Genomic DNA, 21,117 nt, shown 5'->3' on the forward strand with positions numbered 1-21,117 from the left:
TGTGGTTTGGGCAGTTCTTAGTTTTGCTCCATTGTGCCTGCATTGGGACCCGACTGGGACCTGTTTGGCCTGGTCCTGATAAGCAAGAAGTTATCTCCCTGCAGAGTTTGTTGTCTCATGTGGGAACCCCCCACATGGGCAGAGTTTGGGCAGTTTTTTTTTTCCTTGAACCTTATCTTCCCCTTGCCCAGCTGCTCATGTCTTTCTACCTAACAGTGACATACCCCATGAGCACTAAGGAAGAATAAAACACTTTATAGGGAGATGGAAATCAGCAGAAAGGGTGGACAGGCATTATAATTAGGAGCCAAAACTTTGTATATGGTATCCTAGACTATTCACAATAATCCCATCCAAATAGTCAAGCTCTCAGCTTTTCCTGCTAAGAAATGCCTACCTCAGCTACTTGGGAAGGCTTTCCATGCCCCAAACTTTCCTATTTCCATGCTGCTCACTCTATTATTTTTAACTATAATGTTCTTCTCTACCATCAAAACTCTACTTACTCTTGAAGAAACATCTCTGGGAAGCTTTTCCTGGTTCTGCCAGATAAGATTAATTACCACCTCCCTCTCTGCTCCATAGTTGCTTATAACTCAAGTGCAGCCCCAGTGTTTACTTGATAGTCTCTCCTACAACACTTCTTGAAGATGCAATCTTGTCTTATTAACTTATTTATCCCTAGCAAGAAAATACAGTAAATTTTTATAGAAGATTAAAAATGTAAAGATCTATGTAGTAATCATCCAACAATCACATTGTTCTTAACATTTATTTAAAATAATATTTCATGGATGCTGAGAGCTTAAGGTATTTCTTCCAATTTGCCTGCATAGAGCCCAACTTACAAAATTCCCTTATGTATGTACAGTTCTAACAAGAAGCAGAGCGGTTTGGGGAAAGCATTTAAATGAAAGGTTACAAATCTTGTTTTATCTCAGCTTTGCCACTTAGCAACTATATCACCTTGAGAAAATCATGTCTTTGAGCCACAGTCAACTCATTTGTAAAGTAAGAAGTTAAGTTTAATGATTTCCAAGGTCTCTCCAGCTGTCATATTCTATCATTCCATAACTACCAATCCTGAGTTCTTACCATTATATTGCTTTCACCCAAGGACTTAACCTGATAATACTGAGTTTAAAAGTTTAAAATAAGATGAGGGTGGTGACTTCAAAACTAGAGAAGAGTATCTGTGGTTAGGTTAGGATGCTGTGCCATCCCCATTTTTTCTGAAAAGTTTGGGAAAGACACCAGTGTTGACATGTAGTCTTGATTGCTTTGAGTATGTTATAAAACAACCTTGGTTACCCTACGTTAGATTCTCTAGAAAAAAAGCCAAAGGTGGAAATTACTGTTCAAATGATTTATTGGGAGAATGTTCTCAGGAGAAGGAGGACTGAAGGAGGACTTTAAGGCAGGGGAAAACAAAGTTCAGTAAGGATGTAGTCTCAGCTAAACAACAACTTTAGTCTGTCTGATCCCATGGAGAAGCTCTGGAACATGAATTACACCACATATTTCACTCACCTTGAGTCAAGAGGCTGAACTTTGGAATCCTATGTGAGTCAGTCAGTGGCCAAAGTTGGGAGGGTATAACCTGCCATATAGTAGAGGTGAGATGAGGTGGCTCCATGCTGTCACTTGACCTAGGGAAAATCTCTATAAAAAGAAGGAGGAAGCTGTGAGCTGTTAGTAGCTAACTTGGATGCTTGGGCTGGTAAAAGGATTCTCGGCAAGTATAACACCATCTTCTATTAAAATTCCTTTTCTTCCCAGAGCAGAAGCAAATACTCAAAAAAGTACAAGTGATTCTGTTTGAAAAAACGTGTTAGTACAAGAATATTCTGAGTATACCAAGCATTTATTCATTCATTTCTTCATATAGTCAATTAATAAACATCTATTGAATCCTGCTTTGTATGACCCTTTCCAGTGAACAATGCAACTGCATTCAAGTCAGATGGCCTTGAATGGGACAGTCTAATGGTTTTGGTGATTTAGTATAAGAAACCGTATTTTTTAAACAAAAGAGTTCATTACTGGGTGGGATGGATCCATACACTGCATTCTGCAAAGGGCCTCTGGAGAACTGAACAGATCACTTAGACTGAGCTGTATATGCCAAATGGTAGACCTGAGCCTCCCAGCAACACCAATCAGTGACCTGTTAGTGTCAAGACCCAGGACCCATGGATATTATCTGCCAAAAAACAGAGCTATTGGCAGCATAAATGCCTCTGCATGGCATTACAGAACATGTGGGTGTTGAATTCAAGTTCTCTCCAAGTTATATATTACCAACTTGGTTTTCTCCTCTTGTGTAATATTTGTTTGGTTCTTTCCTCCTGATTAAACTTCTTCTGAATTGTTTGTGACCAGCATGCTTACAAGTAAGGGAGATGTTACCAGCCTGCTGGAATGTACAGTGTTCACTATGACCTTCAATGTAACCTGGGTCCTATGGGTCACAGGTGTTTCTATTGATTGGAAAATTCATATTGAAATCATGTCCTTTTGGAAGAGAATGACTGCAAAGAATGACTCCAAAGTTTCCAGCATGATTGAATAAGGGATAAGATTACCAGCAAGTGAGACAGAAAATGCTGGATGAGAATTGGGAGACAAGTATTTGAATTGGCTCAAAGAACATAACAGCTCTTTCTCATCCACGTACATAACTCATAAGAAATCTCCTCTTATGGAAGGCTGATAACTCCTTATTGCCTAACACCATGTCTAATTCATCCCGTTGGATTCAATTCTTACTCTTTTCTCCATAATTATAAAATTCCAAGTTGTTTTTTGCTTCCTTTGCCACTTTGCCTACATTTGTGGTGTTTTCCTTTGTTCATACTTCATTTATGGACAGGAAGAACCTAATCCTTCCCATGCTTAGAATTATGGAACCTCAGACCAAAAAGAGGCCCAGATTCTTCAAGTACCAGGAAGGTCTCTTTTATTTTTCCTTATCAAAGTCTTCAGAAGATTTTAGATCTCTAAGACAGTGGTTCTTAATCAGGGACATTTTGCCCCTGGAAACATTTGGCCATATTTGGAGACAATTTTTACTGTCACAGTTGTAGGGAGAGTGCTACTGGTGTCTAGTAGCTACAGGCAAGGGATGCTGCTAAATACCTTAAAATGCACAAGACAGCCCTTAGGAGGAAAGGACTATCTGGTCTAATGTCAAGTGAGCCTTTCTTACTGCAAGGCTACACAGTGTGGCTCTTCTTTTTCCTGGAGATGCAAAATTTTCTCTTTCAGATAACAGGAAGACATCTGTTTTTTTAACAAAGGGCTCCCAGGTCTCATGCTATTTCTACTTCAGGCTGCCAATGAAGAGCATGAAGTGACCAAGAAGTTCCTTAGCAGACTTGCTGCAGCTCTCCACGGTCTGATCCCTCCCTCTAGTGGAAAGCATTGCATATTCATCTGGAAGGACAAATCCCCATACCCAGGCATCAATACAAGGAAGGTAGTATTGGGAATTAGAGTACTGTAATCAACAGACCTTCCCCATTTCTTTAACTTCCAAGAAGAAACATATTTTGGAAACATAATAGAAATTTAAAAAATACAGGAGTTCAGTTTGGAAGAAATTGTATTTGATTACAATGTAAAAATTATGCATTTTTTACATGAAGATCAAGTGAAAACCTACCACTATCAAGTGCAACTTGTCTACATCCCTTCAGTGTTTTAGAAACCACCCATGAGATTCAGAGCATGAATCTGAGCTCAGACATTTTCTAACTGTGACCTTGTGCTATTTTTCAAACTCAGCTCCTTCATTTGTATAATAATACCTCTTTTATAGGGTTAGGGAGGAGTACATGAACTGTTGTCTGTAAATCACTAGGAATGGTGTTTGGTGTTCAATATATGGCAGATATAATGGGTATAACTGGGCACACTAAGTTTTGGGTTTAGACAGGCAGCATCTATCACTTTCTTGCTTTGCATTTGGTGGGGAAAGTAAGAAGTATGTTGTGTCTCTCTTCTGGCTTGCAAAAAAACTACCACAGGTCTTTACAGAATAAAGTTGTCTGCTTAGTGATTCTCTACAGAACTGGTCTTCCTTGGTCACTACTGACAACTCCATCAGAGGAGAGACAGTAGCCTACTCCACTCTGCAGTACTGGCTTCTAACGAGGAAGTTGAATGTCTGGACCAGCTCTTGATCTCAGGTCTTGAAGAGTCCATCACATAAATTAATGACCTGGAAGGAACTATACATCCCCCCAAAATTCTGGGTGGGTTTGACTTCACTATGACCATATCTAACACCATCTACCTGATATTGACTTTTCTCTCCTTTTATTACTCAAGGGAATGGGGCCCAAGTACTTGAGGTCTAGTTCAGAGACCACCCTCATACAGAAGGGGGATGGAGTGGGGAGGAAATCTTTGTGTTTGTAGATGCAAATGGAGTTGGTAAAACTATAAAGAAAAGCAAGAAAATAATTATCATAGAACAGATTGTAGTTACTGTAAGAGAGTGCATGATGAGTTTGTGGGCTCATAATAATCTCTTGACATAGGAGGTCACTTCCTAATTATTTGTTGAACTGTCCTGACATGCTACATATTCTTTTCTGTCTGTATTTTATTTCATGATTAAAAAGTTAAATACACTAATATCACTAATACTGTTAATAGCACAAAAGATGATATTGTAAGAAAAACCTAGATGTCAGTAACTGAGTTTCTCAAAGATCTGAACACTGAATGTGAAGAGGTTTTAATATTTAATCAATGTATTTCAGGGGTTACATATGATAAATACGTATTATCTAAATCCAAAATAATTGTTTCTGTAAATGTAAAATAAAAATTCTAATCATAGTTTAAAAGGAGAGAGATATGATAAAAAAGAGAGAAAATTTCTCACATGTCTGTTGGCTGTCTTTACTGTCACCCACTCACTATCAGTGTTTACTGGCCCAGTCAGCCTTATGTAATCAACACTGCTGCCTCTAGCTGGCCTAGGAGACCATTCTTCCTTTTCCTCTAGCTGAATTTGACCTGGTAACTTCTACCTACATCCTTCTGGTGGGAGTTGGCCAGAGCAGTACCTGCTAAAGCTTGAAGGTAATACCTCCCCAAATAATGTCCTCTCATGAGTTGAAGTTTCAAGGATGGCAGCCACAAACTTTTGTCGGAAGATTCTTTGGCCACAGAACTTTGTATCCTTCTACTCCACCTGAGATAGCAGATGGCCTGAAAATCATTCATAAATGAATGTGTAGAAAATAAATTACCTCTGAATATGTTTAGTGTATTTATAGTATATTTAACACTAATAATGTTAATTTAGAAACTAATAACAGGATATAAGAATTCCAAAATTTTTGTGGTAAGACCATTTATGTAAATAATTTTTATGATCACAGTTGATGCTACTATATAGAGCATCAACTGTTTACACACAATGACTCTGATAGAATTGCTGACATTCATTTAGCTCTTGATTTGATTAATGCCAATAATAATTAACATATTATAATCACTGCAAAACCTTACCTTTTCACTGACCCAAGATTATTTAAAAGCTTTCTTACCTTCTCAATTTTAGGACATTTCTTTAGGGGTTATTTTTTAATACCTCCAACAATTCATAGGAGGTTGGATGAATGAACAAATGAACACCTTGTCAATCAATAGATTTTATTTGTCACTATAGAAGAACAATTCTTTCATGGTACAAATAGAACTGACAAGTGATTTTATAAGACACATTGAATGAGACAGTGTACCTGAAAGAGCCCTAGATGAGATTTGAAACATCATAAAGATTTAAGTAAAGTTATTAGAATTTCAACCTAAATGCAGAACATTTAGTGCACCTCTCAGTTGCTTATTGTAACATATGTAAAAATAAGGAAATTATAAAGATGAGAATATTCAGAATAAAAATTCTTGCTATAAAATACACATTCTAAAAGAATTTGCTTTAAGAATAGTGAATTCCAACAGTTCTTAGAGGTTATTATCATTTTAATAAATTTTCCTAAGTTTATTTCTTGTGCATTTTTTACAGAGATGAGATCATACTATATATATTACCTTATATTCTGTCTTTATGGCCTTATATTATAAAATGTCCTTTCTTCATAAGCACTAATAAGCATGTGAAAATATAACTTTAATGGCCCCCTAAAACATATTATATTCCTTAATTTACAATTACCCTGCTATTGGGCATTAAGATTGTCCAGTTTATTTTTTCTTCTGTTTTTTAGCATTGTAATTGAAGCTGTAATAAACACTGATGTAAATCTGCATCTATAATTTCTTAACAGTGATTCACAAGAGTGTTGTTAAAGGATGAAACTATGTAGTAAGTATTGTTTTATTTCCTGACCAGCCTTCATTTCCACTTCTTTTAGTGACAGCACCTTACTTTGAAGAAATCATGCTGTATCCCAAAAGAATTGGGTAAAGCTGACTCCATCCCTGGCTCCATGGTTGTGCAGGGCCCAAGTCCAGGCTATTAGGGCATTTGACCCTCCTGATGGGAGTGACTGGTCAGGACTAAATGTGAGACTCAAGTCAGGCAATGAGACTAGTCCTGGATTTTTCTAGGAATTACTGTGGAAAAGTCATTCTCTCTCATTAGAGATTGCTAACCTGGTATGAAATAAACCCAATTTTCTAGTTACCACTGGAGATCATCTTGGTAACACAGAGGAAAGGCAGAAGCTAGAGATGAAAAAGACAGATTCCTAATAATATAATTTCAGTAGCAAATTTTATCTTGAAACTAGGATATAATAATTTCCTTTCTGACCTAAGCAGGTGTAAGGTGGGGATTTCTACTACTTGCAACCCTCATAGACCAGGCTAATTAAAAGGGTATACCATACTGAAGACTGATTTGCTTCACTGCTAAATTACTTTTCAAAAAACATAATTTATACACATGGTAGTATTGAATAAAGGTGTCATCACAACATTATAAGTGTTTCATATTACTGTTTTAAACTCTACTGATTTTATAGGGAAAAAGCTATCTTACTTCAATCAGTATTTCTTAAACTATTAAGTAATTTTTTAAATGTATTAACCATTTTGATTTGTTTCTTAATACACTTTGCCCATTTATCTATTATTGTTATTAATGTTCTTTTATCCAATCTGTGTTAGTTTTATAGTAGATTTCTCTGTTCTTTTCCTTATGTTACAAATATATATATGTATTAATCTATTGCTTGACCTTTACTTATGTAAGACCTTTTTTTCCCCTGGGGAAATTTCTCCAATTCAAATTTGAGGGAGAGAGATCTAATAAGAAAAGCAAAGAGATCTGATAAGAAAATTCAATCTATACTCTTATTTAATTCATCTAGTAAAAAAACATAAGTTTCAGTTTATAGAACAATAAGCATGGCATCTGCTTGACTGGCTTTCTAATCGTCTTAGCTCTATTTCTAATAAAATAAATTTTGATATTTTGTATGTTCATGATCGTCTAAACATTTATCATCCTTCTTTCCAGTTTCCCATGCTCTTTTAAAAGGAGTTTATCAGAAAAAATAATGGAAATGCTCAAAGGAAGACAGTTTAAATGATGAAAAAGCTATTAACACTATTTGGTTAAATCTTTAAAATTATAGCAACAAGGATTATAAAACCTCTTCTAGAAGTCAAAGACTGAGTGCCATCAAACTGAGAACTTAACTGAACTCTCTTAGCTCATTTTATCTAAACTACTCTTACAGCAACGAGTCATCCAAAAGTACAAACTTGTCTAAACACACTACTCAAGAAGGTTAAAACTATCTAACTCTAATGGAAAGTATAGTCTTTGTGAAAGTGGGCGAAATGTCTTTTCATCAAATGTTGGTGGCCTTCTTTATAAAAGCAGTAGCGTGATGCTTGATTATTATGTCTTTTGACAAGGTGGACATAAATTCTATGATGATGCCAATTTGACACTGTAAATTGTTGTCAAGAGCCATTATTTCTCTCCCTTGCTGAGTATTTGAGTGTGATACACTGTGTGTTTCAAGATCTCAGAGGTGCCCCATAGTATTGTCAGTTAATTTTTTTAGTGAGGTGCTTGTATATCAAAGGGAAAACCATAGGAATATTAAGTTGGTTTTTTGTCTTTATCTTCCACTGGGATGTAAATCTTGAGGTCAGAGTCTCTGTGGTATCAACATTGTATCCTTAGTGCAGTACGTGGATCCTGGCAGGCTGCAATAATTACTTATTGTAATAAATGGATGAATAAATGAGAAAACAGAGAAGGCCAGCTCTTTCTTGGCTTAGATGGGGAAAATAAGTAGATCTATTATACTGAATTATTTTATGTCATTTTGGTATCAGTACTAATAATGATTATAATACTAACAAAACCTAATTAACTTTTTTTGAGTTCTTATGTGACATGCACTATATTAAACACTTTATTTGCATAATCTTAATTCTTACAACAAATCTGAGGTGTCTATGATTATCCTCATTTTACAGATGAAAAAACTAAAGAAATAGTACAACTATGGAGAAAGGGAGGAACTTTTAATAGGAGCCTCTCCTCCCTATTTCTGTTTGTTTTGTTTTTTGTGTTTTTGCTACTTAAGTTGCTTGTCCAAGGCCACCTTGCAATTTTACAAGACAGCCAAGATTAGAATCTAGTTTTCTAGATTGTCAGATGAAAGCAGTTTCCTCATTATCAGGGAGACTTTGGTTTACTTCAGAATCACTTTCAGATCTTTTTAAACATACAGATTCCCAACTGCTTCCCACCTAAATTCAGATTCATATACCTCTGGTGGATCCCAATTGTCTGCATTTAAAATAAGTTTACCAGTTAAATGTCATATTCTGCAAATTTGGTGCCACTCTTTCAGAGCATGCTGAAAACTTAAAAAGTTCCAATGATATAAGTAAAAGCCTTTGTGAATAATGTTTAGACAAGATTTTAATGGTGAAAATACTTTTCATTGTGCAGCAGGGTCTGCAATCCCATCATCATGATCTGTGTCTATAGACAGGTTTAGCCTGTGAACACAAATAACACTGCAGTCTTGAAGTCTTCCATCCATATCTTGATTGGTTTTTAGAAAGAGTCAATATTAAGAATGAGACCTCACAGTTAATAAATAAATAAATAAATAAATAAATAAATAAATAAATAAAAATAAAAAATAGAACAGATAGATGGATAGATAGATAGATAGATAAAATAAAATAAATAATGAGACCTCACATCTTGGAAACACAAAGGAAAAATGATGTGCATATTACAATAGAATGGCACCTGTTGTAGCCATTCTTCTTAAATACATGACTGTTCACTTTATAAAATGTTTTATTATCAATCTGAAACCTTTGGGAATGGGATGAGAACCAGCAACGACCTTTAGACAGGTCAACTATACACTTGAAAATGTAAGTAAATATGAAGGTTAGGTAACAAGAAAAGCCAACAACAAAGAAAAGCTAAGAAAATGCAACTTAAATAAAGTGAACTACCTGTTTCTACCCACTGAAATTGCTTTTCTAAATGAAAGCCTGCTGAATCCTGTGTTATATGGGTAAAACTTAAAACAGGTCTTTCTGTGATTTGATTTTGTGTTTGTGAACTTGAAGGAAATGCTCTCCTACCTTATAAACCTAATTTATCATGTGCAAAATGATTTAGAGAAAGGCTGGACTCAGAGGCCAACGTTTTTCTATAAATATGAGACTTAAAAAAAAAAGGCAATTCAAAGTACTAAGCTGAAAAATAAGAGACTTGGTTTTTAGTCTTTGATATATATTTGGTTTATTTCCTAGGCCTCTCTGAATCTTAAGTACCTTATTAATAAAATAGGATGGTAGAGGGTTGGAGGGAAAGAAAAATTAGGGAATCCTTTAAGAGTAGAGGTTTGCAAATTATCTCTTCTAAGATTCAGGTAGTGAATATTTCAGGTTTGGGAGTCATATCATGTTGGTTATAACTACTTGTCTGTGCCATTATAGCACAAAAGGAGCATTTGAAAATGATCATGACTTTCTTCCAATAAAATAAAATATTATTTTGTAAAAATAGGTGATGAGCAAGATTTGGCCTGTGGATCATAATTTGCCAACCCATGCTTTATAGATGTTTCCTACAATATTTTGAAATATAATTTTTAGGTTTCCAGATATACTAACTATAGGACATAATTATTCTAAAGATATTAAAGAAAATTGAATAATTATGGTTTAAAATCAACTTGATTATATTCCTCATACAAAACGTTATTTTCCTGATAAGTTTAGGACCAGTATGTGCAGGAAAGTTTATAGGGTTAACATTTGCCAATACATTTTCCCTCAGTAATGCTCTCTTTCCCTCTGCCAGGAGTATCACTCATTAAAATACACTGAAAGCATACTTAAACACAAATACACACATCCTTATAAATACCAACCAACCAACTCACAGCAGTTAAGCATGTAATTTTTTATAATTAAGAGTTCAGACTTAGGAGTCAATATACCAGGCTTTATCCTCCAGTATTGTGGCGTTAGGCAAGTTACTTAACTTCCCAGAAAACATGTTTGATTATCTGTTAAATATATATATATATATAATATATACCTCATTGGATTAGTATGAGGACTAAATGAGATAACATATTAACATGAAAAGGGAGAAGGGATTATGCTAATGTATTATATATAGCAATCTTTCTTTCTAGATATTATTAGCATCGACTTGTTATCATACAATAACGCCAGAACTGTAGTGAGTCAAATACATTATTAGATCACTTAGTTATAATTAGTAGACAATTGATGAAGCTTTTTTTCCTTTTTTTTGGTATAAAAAAATTACTGACCAATTCTGGTCTTTAAAAAAATGGATTCATGATTATTCTTAAGATGAGACAGCCTCTCCTTTAAATGCTCTGGTTCCAAACATTCCATTAGCTCAAGGTTGGTAATAGATTTGTATATCTCAAACTCAAATGTATCTTTTTTTTTTCATTTTAAAACAACTTTTATGAAAAAAGGCAATGCTTAAAAACCTCATGGGAGCAGTTCCATTTCCAGTAATGATGAAGACCAAACCAGACTGAATCCTTCAGAGAAAACAACCATGACATTTGAACTTAATACAAACAGCAGCTACCTGTAGCACTGGAGAATAAACAGAAGATTGATTCTGGTGGAGTGTATGTCTAGAAATGTGGGGTTCCATGAAGTGAGCTCCCAGTTTTTGCAACACATAGCCTGAGGCCAAGTGCAAGTGGTGCTAGACAGTGAGGCCATGATGGAAAATGACCTGGTGAACCAGAAAACTGAAACTCAGAAAACTGGTCATTGAAGAGAATAGGTAAAGTGTGGGAGGAAAACATTCAGTAAGGGGATACCCAAAATCTTTCTGCCCATTTATTGACTGACCCCTTAACTATGCACATGTGAAACAGATAGAAAACATCTTGGCCTATAGTAATTGATCTCAAAGAAGATTAAAGCTGCCACACAAGAAAGAGAATTCAATTTTGCATGGATTACAGCAGGTTAGATAATTAAAAGGATTTAAAAGACTACACAGAGCATACTCATGAAGACTTTTATTAAAGGCAAAGGATATGGTACAGCAAGAGAAAGAGGGTTTTTTTCAAAAAGCACTGAGAGTGTGTGAAATCTCTAGGCACAGCTCTCCAGGGTCTGTCATACTCACAAAATGAATATGTGTTTCATCTTGGGATTGATTTGCCAAGACTTCTCTGGTAAGTCTTTGTTTCAGGAGAGCTGCCCAAAAGCTTACAGTGGACTCTTTAATGCTGTTCTATGTATAAAAGTCAAACCTGAAAAGTTTAACTGGTCATGCCAGGTGTAATTCATCAATAAACAAGTCAGTCTTGGGTGCCTCCAGAAGAGTTTTGAACATGAAACAGCTTATTATAAATCATTAGTTAGCTGACTGACCTTTTCTTGGCCAAGATAAGGTGCCAGATTTCCAGATGTCCTTGAGATAAACACAGAGCTGTCCTAGTCCAGCTCTAAAATAACCTTATCTTACACAAATTCCAGTAAGATAATTGCCTGCTAGAACAAAAGAAATAGCACACATCAGGAAAGAATAACAGAATCCAGAATATCAACAACTTAACATTTACATTTCTAGAGTATAATTAAAAATTCCCTGATGTGAAAACTAGATACATAGCATACACTGCCAATAGAGAAAAAAAATCAACTAAGAGCAAACATCAGATGACCCAGGTGTTGGTACTACAAGTTAAGGATTTTAAAGTGGTTATTTTAACTAACCTCAAGAAAGTAAAACAAAATATGTTCACAATAAGGTAGAAAGATAGGAAATCTTAGTAGAGACATAAAAATGATAAAAGAAAAACAAAATGGAAATTTTAGAACCAAAATATATAATATGCTAAAAAATAATCAATGGATGGACTTAGCAGAATGGACATAACAGAAAAGAAAAAGCAAATGAATTTGAAGATAGATCAGAAGAAATTATCCAGTATGAAAAATAGAAAAAAATGAACAGGGCCTTGGGGAATTGTTGGTTTATAACAAATGGTTCTATATACATAATGGTTCAAACTGGACATGAGAATAAAAATTTAGCAGAAAAAAAAATTTTTAATTGAAGACAAAATAGCCCCAAATTCCTAAATTTGTTGAAAGAAATTTTCAGTTACAATAGTAGCACTATGGACAAACCATAAAAAGCACATCTTGAGAGCAGAAAGAGAAAAATGACACTTTATGTATAAGATAATAATCTGGTTAACAGCTCAATTCTCAGAAATTATGAAGCCAGAAAAAAGTGGAACATCATGCATGAAGGTGTTTAAAAAAAAAAAAAAGCCTGTCAACCTCAAATTCTATATCCAGGGAAAATTTCCTTGAAAAGAAATGAAAAACAAAGAATAAAAATCTATAGAAACATCTTAATGTCATCCTAATCAAAATCCCAACAGGTTTTTTTTTTACTTATCTTTCATTTTGTGTTTATGTGAAAATTGATGATGATTCTTAAAAATTACATGAAAATGCAGGACCAAGTACACAGCCAGCACAATTTGAAAAAGTAGAACAAAACTGGAGTGCTTATACTCTCATATATCAAGACCTATTGTAAAAGTATAGTAATTAAAGTAACATGTTTTGGTACAAAAATAGACAAACTGACTGATGGAACCGAAGAATAGAGAGTTCAGAAATAGACCCAGACATATATAGTCACCTAATTTACAACCAAGATAAACACCTCAATACAATGGGAAAAAAATGTTTTTAATAAGTGATGCTGAATTAACTGAATTTCTATATCAACAAAACTGTATTTTGATCCCTACTTTATACCATACACAAAATAATTTTTGCAGGTATTGCAGACTTAAATGTGAAAGATAAAACAATAAAACTTTTAGAAGAAAATATGAGATAATATCTTTATTTTAATTGGTATATGTAAAAATTTCCTTAAAACATTATAGCAAATAATAATCATTAAGAAAAATAATAATAATTTAGATTATATTAAATCTACAAATCTATTTTTATCAAAAGAAACCATGAAGAAGATAAAAAGACAAACCAGAGGAAGAAAAGATATTCACAATATACTTATTGATGAAGGGCTTATAGACAGAATAAAGAACTACAAATCAATAAAAAATGACAGAAAACTCAAAAGACCTTTACTAGAATGTTCAGAAGATTTTTATTTGTAAAATCCAAAAACTAGGAATTACCCAAAGCCCATTAACAGTCAAAAAGATAAACTGTAGTATATTCATACAAGGTATATTACAAATCAATACTAATGGTCTATGACTGCCAGTAGCAATATAAGTGAAGGAAGGCAGATATGAAGAAAGTACATTTTTTAAGATTCAATTTAATTAAAGAGAGGGTAAAAACAAGAAAATCTAGATAGTCATTATCCTCATAAGGGAAGTAATGAAAGGAAGGGGCTTCAAGGAAATCTACAAGGATAATGTTGACGTAATTTTTCATTTCTTGATATGATTGCTAGCTAAACAGGTGCATTTGATATGCAAAAATCCCCCAAACTTTACATTTATCCAGTAACTATGTTGTACATCTGAAACCAACATAATACTGTATATTAACTTAACTGTTTTAAAAAAATTTGTTTAAATCCTTCAAACTATACATTTAGGGCATGTTCTCTCTTCTGTAGGTATGTTAACATGAAAAAGTTGGTATAAAAGGAAAGAGAGACAGAGAGGCAATTATCTAAAGCAAAAATCGCCACCAAGTCAGTGGCAAAGGAGCTCTGACTTCTAGCCTGGAATCCAGGTCCTTTCAGTCAGAGGCCAGGGGACAGAGTGGGGACTGGACAGAAAGGCCATGACCACAAATGCCATTTGGTCTAAGCCTCCTACCTAGGTAAGGCATCAAATATGGATTTTTAATATCATTCCCACATAAGATCATACATATAGTTAGGACATAGATGGACAGTTTGAATAGAAGAATATGTTCATCAAAAGCCTTCAAACATTATGGGCCCATCCTGCCTTGTGATGAACCTATTAAGCAATTTATATTGTTTTAATAAATCCTATAATTTTTTATATGAACAGCAAAATTCTATAGCTTCCTGGAATTTTATACTAAAATTGTTAACTAGTTGACTTAAATATTAAAGTATATCAAGCATTTTATAATATGGCTTTGGCATGTTTTCATTTTTAAGGATATCGGAAGCCCCTCCTTATATCTATCCTTATATATCTGAACTTCACATGATGTAGGATTCAAGTTACTAATGAAATAAATATAAAGTAGTATGAAGTACTAAGAACACTTAGTAACCTTAAACTAAAAGCATTTAAAATATCCATGCCTTTTTTTACGGGTAAATGTATAACTTCTTGAGACGATCCTCCAACAAATCGTCTCAAGTAACAAATGTGACTTATCTGGATTGCCTGTACATAAAACCATAGAACTACTAAAGAAATAATAGCCTTTCCATAATGATTTCTTGAATTTAAATTCCAAATCGTTGTTTTCATTGCCTAATTATGGTCTAAAATAAAGATTGATTTTATGTCCTATATGGTTTAGTGGTCAATACGATTAGCAGACATAATGTAGCAGGGGAGACATGGGAAAGGCAGTATATACAGAGAAGATAAGTAATGATTCTATAGCATCTTACTACACTGATGGACAGTGACTGTAATGAGGTATGTGGGGGGGACTTGATAATAGGGGGAGTCTAGTAACCATAATGCTGTTTAAGTAACTGCAGATTAATGATACCAAAATAAAAAGAAATTGTCTGTTAAAGCTGACTGTATTTTAGAATTTAGTTTAAATACACAATGAGTTGTCCTTTTGTGGATGTGTGGAACCAGAAGGTTTGATTCATAACTCTGCAGTTTTTTGTCCACTGGGTAGGTTGTTTCACAAAATGTCAAGCAAGTTACTGAAAGTCTTTATGTAGGAGCCCATGAAATGAGAATCATGCCACTAAGCTTTGCATGCATTGCCTCTACTGATGCTTTAGTATTAAAAAATATATTACCTATAATAATCATAACTTCATTTCATTCATTTTTCAAATTTTAATATTTTGAACTTTAATTTTTAAATCCAGTTGTATTTCATTCAAAAATGAAAAATTTAAAACTACTGAAGTTACCGAAGGGAAACTGGTTACTGGAATGAATCTCACACAACACCACATGACTCACCAAAAGATTAAAAAGTCACCTAAACCTTCCAAACATATCAAGTTGCTATTTTGACTGGCAATTTCATAAAACAAGGTTGTCAGGAGAATAGCAAATACCAGTTGTCTCTGCCGCTTGCAAATCAGGAACTGGGTGATAACAACCTGCCTGCCAGTATTTCAACAGGCGTGAGGTAGGGCCAGGAAAATGGCCAGGGGTCAGGGGTGAAGGGTAGGCTGGAGAGGGTAGGTGTGAAATGTAAGGGAGCGTCCATTAGTACAAATAAATCTGAACTTCACATGATGTAGGATTCAAGTTACTAATGAAATAAATACAAAGTAGTATGAAGTACTAAGAACACTTAGTAACCTTAAACTACAAGCATTTAAAATATCCATGCCTTTTTTTAGGGGTAAATGCGTAACTTCTTGAGGCGATCCTCCAACTCTTCTGGTGTCTCCTTTCCACTCATGCCTCTCACTTCCATCTCTCACGACCAGAAATCCAAGAGTGAATGCCGTTTCCTAGTGTACTAAATTGCACTATATAAAGTAGCGCATAGTTTCTCTGTTTCATGATGTCTGTAATTTACTTCTGAAAATTTCGGTGGAGATATAGTACTATAAATGTGTATGTTGGTTGAGTTGAAATTATATGTGGAGTCTGAATACTTAATCAAGAATTCATGGTCTAGGGGTGGCTGGCAAATGTACATCAGAAAGGCCACCTCAGAGAGGACTATAAATGTTTCTGTATCCATGCCTTTGAAATATGCCAGACATTTGCCAATTAGCATTCTGAATATCATGTACAGATTTTCAGTAGTGAAATTTGTTAATTGCATAATGAATGTTAGAGATTCGTTCTCCTTGGTGAACTCAACTTACGTAGATTGGCTATAATTTAGAGATCTTTGCAAGAAAAGGATTGAAGAAACTAGTGACTTGACTCTAAAATGGTCCTAGGTCCAGTCATTGGTTTGGAGGATATCAGGGGCTGAGTCTTTCCATTACAGTATGAATGCTGCTTCTAGAATATTGTTGTTTCTGACTTAAAAGAACTTTTCAAGCAAGGTGGTTGTCTCAGCACCTAAAAGGAACAGAGAACTGGGACTTTATAGAGAATAAAAAATAAGTTGTATGAAATGTTTAGTGCTACTTACTAATAAGTGCTTACTAAATAAGTCAACGTGAGGCTTAAGTTTTTCTAAGGCTTGTTTTATTTTAAGTCGGTACTAATACCATGGGGGAGTAGCCTTAATGTACCTCAAACTTTTGTGTTGGCCACTAATATATTCTAACAAGAACCAAAGAGTTGTGCACAACCAGATTGGCTTAGGTCAGTTCTGTTTTATTTGTGTTCTTGTTCTTGTTAAATTTATTTATTTAGTTCTTGATTTATTTCTGCTTATCCCCATAAGAATTTATATTCCCAGTCTTTTAAAGCTGTCCTTGTAAGTCACCATGGTAAGCTAATTTTTGTTAATTTTTTTTACCCTTTCCAAGAATATACTTTCATTCCCATTTTCCCCTTCTTAAAGACGTCTTAATCCAAAGGTAGAATTTAAATGGTGTAAAATCTAGCCTGCAGAGGGAACACTTAGGGAAGATGGCTTTGGTCTGAAAGACCTTTGGATGTCCTTAAGATATACTTCATGGGATAACAGTATTTATATATTGGACTGGCCCTGGTCTCCAGTGTTTCGTTGTAGGTATTCACATGAATCTTCAAGAGTTTAAAAAGTCACCTAACCCTTCCAAACATACTAAGTCTGTTACAACAGTTTTGGACCTTGTTTTTATATTGGTAGCCACCTGACACCAAAGTACCACTTATTTCCAACAGCAAATAATCAATAAGAAAACTGGAGGATTTCTTAAAGGTCTAATGGGGCTTTTAAATTTTGTCTTTCTTAGATTGTGTGGACTGCAATATTTTTAATATAGAATTTATAGATGCTATGATGCATACTTTCTTAGAGATAATTGTGTTGTTTCATGCTATCCTTAATAACAACTCTCTTAAATTTGGTGTTATCCATAAAGGACAAGTACAGTATAAAGCTGTCCATAGGCACCTCTCCCTGTGCACCAAAGCAGACTTAGACATACAACAGAAAGGCATTTTAACGACTTTGGTTAAGTGGTGCTATAACCAAGCATATAAATATTTCATTTGGGAATTTTTATTTCAGTTGACTTCTGAAGCAATGCTAAGTCTTTTCTTTTTCTTTGGCATCAATTCAACAAGTATGCATAATTTTATTCACATATTTCTTATTATAAATATATGTTTGTTCATGTTCTTGATTGTTTGCAAACATTTTGCACATAAAAGCATCACCTGCTCTCATAAAATGTATCTTGTGTTCTCCAAATTTCCTCTGCATCTAGTGCAATGCCAAATACAAAATGATGGCAAATGATAATGCTGAAAAGATAACTACTTTAATGAACAATTTTTAATTAATGTTTATTTTATTTGCCCTAAAATATAGTACTTTCTTATTTGTTAGATAATCAACTGACTTAAATTGTTAGCAAAACAGCCAACTGTCAAGCTGTTCAAATGCTTTATTGTCTCTCCTTATATAATCAAAACCAATATATGTGCAAAATCAAGAGTTTCACATCCAAAACCTCTAGCTTTACTTCTGGCAATTGTTTTTAAGAGGGCACATCATTAACAGGATGCTTAAAAATGACAACCCCTGTGGAATTACAGAGAAAAAAGCATGTTCCTTTGAAAAAAAAACAACTCAGGTGAGTATTATTTTTCCTCCCATTATTTGCTTGCTTTTTCAAAATTCAGTTAAAGAAAACTCAAAGCCTAAAGATGAATGAGGTTCAATCTGATACTGCTCGTTTTCCCTGCGTAACTGAAAAAAATCCTCACTAGTATAGTTCCTGAAACATAATGAGTATTTGCTTAGTGAGTGGATGCAAACATTCATAAATGCTCATAAGAATCACCAAGCTTACTTAAAAAGGGTGTTTTTTTTTTAAGTGAAAGTGTTAGATGATTTACCAGTTACTTCTGATCATGTTCATTTTCACTCTGTCCAGAAGGTGGAGCCAAAGACATATTTATCCACTGGCTGGGAGGCTTTCCCATTAAAACAAAGCAAAACAAGAAAAAACAAAACCAAAAAAGTATTCCCTTGATGAATCTTTTTTCTGTGTGTATAGTAAGATTCACCGGGAGATAGATGTGGACTGCAGAATGAGTTCAGAGTTTACCCAGGTTGAGACAACCTTTAACCCTTAAGTCTCTCTCAAGGATAAGAGTGCTAAATAAGGTGAAGCAAATTTCACTTAAGTGGATCTTGTGGGGTTGTGAAATATACCGGCTGACCCCAGAAATACATCAATTGAAAAAGGATTCTAGCATCAGTTAGAGAGAAATTTTCACTACTCTAAAGGAAATATGGTTGATCAACAGTTATATTGAGAATACATTTTCTGGTTAGTTTTACTAATTTGAATAGAGTATTTCTTTGAACTTGAATACGATTGAGGTCCAAATTAACTTCTTTTCCCCATTACTGTCCAGTGAATGTTAGATAAAATTTAAAGTGATATCCAGAGAGGATTATTCTGATGCGAATGAAAAGAAATCCATAAGTCAATGTCATTTTATTCCAATACAGAATTATCCTAGAGACCCAGTCTTAGATAATCCTTTTATTCTTCTACAGCTGCCTTTGGATCCCCCCAAAGATACTGCAAACTTTTCAACTCTGTAAACTTCCTCTTACCTCAGAATCAGGTGATAACCTCACCACTTTAATTTGACAAGTTACCTTGAGACCCTAGCTTCCTAATGCCCACGCTGTCCACATCAGACCCTTTTTTTTCTTTATGCCCTGCATTCACTCTTTCTTTAAAGGAATACCTGTCCTTCTTTCAAAATTAAGACTCCCCCTATACCCAGGTGACATTTTCCATACAAATAAGACTAATCGTAGCCATTCCCTTTCCCAGATTCTACCTTGCTTCTTTTCCCATTCTTTGCCTGTAGTAAGTGAGGAAATCCATTAAGGCTACATGTGTGCCACCTTTTTGGCATACTACCTACATCTCATCTCTTAGTAATCTCATGGGCATATGGTTTCAAACATTAATTTTGAGTATAATTTCACATCTTACAACACTTTTTACAAATGAGACAGCAAAATCATGTCTTAACATGAACTCTACAGTCCATGTTTTAAATTGCCAGTCAGACATCTTCACCTAGATGTGTCCAGTTCTTCATACCCAAATATTCTGAACTGAAATCATTACATCGCTTTTAGCAAATCAGTTCCTCCTTCGGACTTCCTCTTTTTTGTGTTAATAACATTTTCCCAATCAAAACTCCAAACTTGGCTGCTCCACCTTCTCTCTATTATCCTCCTTATTCAATTTGTCATCAAGTTCTGGTAATTCTACCTTGCCTTCCTTTTATTCCTAGTTCCCTTGTTCAGGTTCTTATAACTCACTCTGTTACCATTACTATATTCTTCTTACTGATTTCCAATCTACAGCCATCAATTATTTTTGAACATTTATCCTACGCACTGAAGTGAGAGTAATCCGCTAGAGTTTGTGTGAGACAGGCATTGAAAGTCCTTAAAAAATAACCCATTTATCTCTTAATATTTCAGAAATTTGTATTTTGGAACAAAGGCAAAAACCTAAAAATGCAGTTGACTCTCATATTAAGAAATACTTCTCAAAATTCTGAAAATGACTCTACTCTCCATGTGCCAATAACATCCATTTCCAAATGCACTGAGCAACATGGATAAAAAACACTCACGGCCCATGGTGGAGTCTAAAGAAATCTTGCCCAACAGGAACTGTAAATGACTGTCCCTCATCCCTTAAGAACAGTATTGCCTGACCAGAAAATCAGGCTGCCTCCATTTCTTCTGCATAGAGAAGGCCTGGCAATCAGAGAAGATACAGTTCTAAATCTGTTTGTGTTAGTGAAATGGCATTGATATTTCTGAGAATATGAGAAAAACACATTTTAAAAAATCTATCCTATAATTTTTGCAAAACATTCCAATGGAGACAAGCTTCTAAGGTCAGAGAGGTAGGTAGTTTTTTAAATAAAAGCACTGGTCAAACAATAAAATTTTTGGTTGAAATATAACTCATCAGCACTACTATAGTATGAGGTTTAACAGGAACTATGACCTGGCATTTGGGGAAGCTGCTAGGTGTCCATGAGAGAAAACTGTGTTGTCAGGGGTCCAACAAAGAAGCCATTCCCAGTTGACCCAGCTCCTCTTCTGCAATATTACTCATAAAAGTCACATTTTGGTTCCATGATCCCAAAAGAAGATTACATAGAATGTCTATATCTTTTATGAATAATTATGTGAAAATCATTTTAGAAATAACACATACATTCCATATTTTAGGAGAAGTCATTATTCAATTATTGACTTATGCTA

The sequence above is a fragment of the Manis javanica genome, chromosome 13 (assembly GCF_040802235.1).
Source record: "Manis javanica isolate MJ-LG chromosome 13, MJ_LKY, whole genome shotgun sequence".
Taxonomy (NCBI): Eukaryota; Metazoa; Chordata; class Mammalia; order Pholidota; family Manidae; genus Manis; species Manis javanica.